The 2,004-nt window shown below is 40.5% G+C and overlaps 1 long non-coding RNA gene across 1 annotated transcript; it reads left to right on the forward strand.

Moving 5' to 3' along the window:
- Window positions 1–553: 553 nt before the first annotated feature.
- Window positions 554–1,090, forward strand: LOC108280104 (uncharacterized). The gene is made up of 3 exons (XR_001815691.3): window positions 554–778; window positions 865–912; window positions 1,008–1,090. It is a non-coding gene; the product is annotated as an uncharacterized LOC108280104 (long non-coding RNA).
- Window positions 1,091–2,004: the final 914 nt, after the last annotated feature.

The raw sequence follows: 2,004 nt of genomic DNA on the forward strand, positions 1-2,004 counted from the left end.
TTCCAGAGATGTCTTCCAGTCGCTGTGTTAAGCAGTAATGAAGCTAAACTGAGACGCCTCACTCTCGCTAAACTCCGCCCACACATACGCGTTTTCAGACACGCCTCTCTCTCTCTCTCTAAACACACCCATTCACATGTTTTTATCATAGCCAGTACGTTCTGTCAAAATGTCAATCACGGCGGTAGAACTAGAGGGATAACTTATGGCCTCGTCCTTGACAGGCCTGCGTTTCTCTAGGAGTGCTTAATTTATGGCTCTTTGTTTCTTCCTGACCAAAGAGTTTTTTTTTATGACTAGGGGGGTCGTGGTGTGATCCTACAGATTGTTTATGATAATGAGTGTCTGCGGGGGTGTTAATTGCTTTACGACACACCCTACAATAGGTATGCTTTTTGTTTAAAAGTAGGGTCAGTTACGCAGAAGTCTCTAAGATCGCGGCCGTGTATCAGAGCGCTGTGTAATTTTAGGCGAATCGTCGATTCTCGTTTTAACTCACCTTTAAAGCTTTATATTTTATTTTTGAGAATACTTCAAAGAGGAGATGGCTGTCTGTCGTAACAGTAAGTGTTTTGTTTTTATTATTATTATTATTATTATTATTATTATTATTATTATTATTATTATTATTACACATAGTTAAGAATGTTTTTATTTATAAACGAATTTATGGGTTTATTGTGGTGAATAAAACAGGTATCTAACGCTACAGGTGATGATGATATTGTGTCTATCCCGGACATCGTAGACGAAATCAGGTTTCTGAACAAGGCAAGCGGTACGTGCGTTGTTATTCTTTATAATTGTTCGATCCTATGTATGATGTGTATGTGTTTAATGCTTTTACTTCTTTTTTTCACAAAGGGTCGAACACAGAAGTCCCGCGAGTCAGGTTTGAAAACCCCGTGCTGGGTAAGAGCTGTAATAACGAGATATTTATCTGTTATATTTAAAAAGCGGTTTAAGATGTTTTCTTACGTATTGTGTTCGTTTGTTTACTGTTCAAGGCTTGTCAAATCTTGTAGACAAGATCGCTGCACCCGAGTTCAAAAATAGTGCTGTGGTCTCCACTGAACGCGGTATACCAACGAGCTCTGGAAAGGCCAAGCGTAAAACATTCGCTCAGGTTCACAGCGCGGGTGTCGCTACGTCTAAACGTAAACGACCAAATCCCCCCCACGATCGACAGACGGTGTGTAGCATGTATTTTTATTTTTTATTTTATTTTTTAAAGAGTGTTTCATCATCCTAATCAGTGACGGTATCCTAAGCAATGTTTTGTGTTTTTTTTTCCCCAAACAGAGTCAGCTGTGAATGAACCGAACACTATAGACTCTTGTTTGAACTGGAATCAGGAGCTGTTAGATTCGTGGGACGCCTGTGTATTTACCCCGGTTCCCGGAGACGATCTGCCTTCAAACCAAGAAGCATTTGGTCGCGAGGCTACTGATGTTATAGACAATAACAGAGACTCGGCGGAGGTGATATGAACCGGGTTCAAGGCCGTCGAGGACCGTATTGCTGGTTTTGAAAAGACTTTTGCCAGCGTCACCGAGCGTCTGGACATTATAGAGAAGAATCAGCGTCTTTATAATCAAAGTCTTGTGGAAACTTTACAAAAACATACCATCACACATAAAGAAATCATAGCAAACCAGAGGCGTCTTATTGGGGACATTCGTCGCGTTGATCACAATCAACACCTGACGGCGGAATTGTTAAAACAGTTTGTACAGTTAGTTAAAAACAAGAAACTCGGGTGAGTTGTACAATAAGTATTTTATACCCCTGTGTGTGTGTGTGTGTGTGTGTGTGTATGTGTGTGTGTGTGTGTGTGTGTGTGTGTGTGTGTGTGTGGTGCGTTTATTTGCTGGTGTGTATCTGGTTTACTGTGTGTGATTTTTACTAGTTTTTGTTTCAATAATAAAAATGTCAAAGCGGTGTGGTGAAAACTCGTGTAATCTGGGAGCTGCAATTAAATTTAGAAGATGCGACGACGATGGT

The sequence above is a fragment of the Ictalurus punctatus genome, chromosome 19 (genome assembly GCF_001660625.3).
Source record: "Ictalurus punctatus breed USDA103 chromosome 19, Coco_2.0, whole genome shotgun sequence".
NCBI lineage: Eukaryota > Metazoa > Chordata > Actinopteri > Siluriformes > Ictaluridae > Ictalurus > Ictalurus punctatus.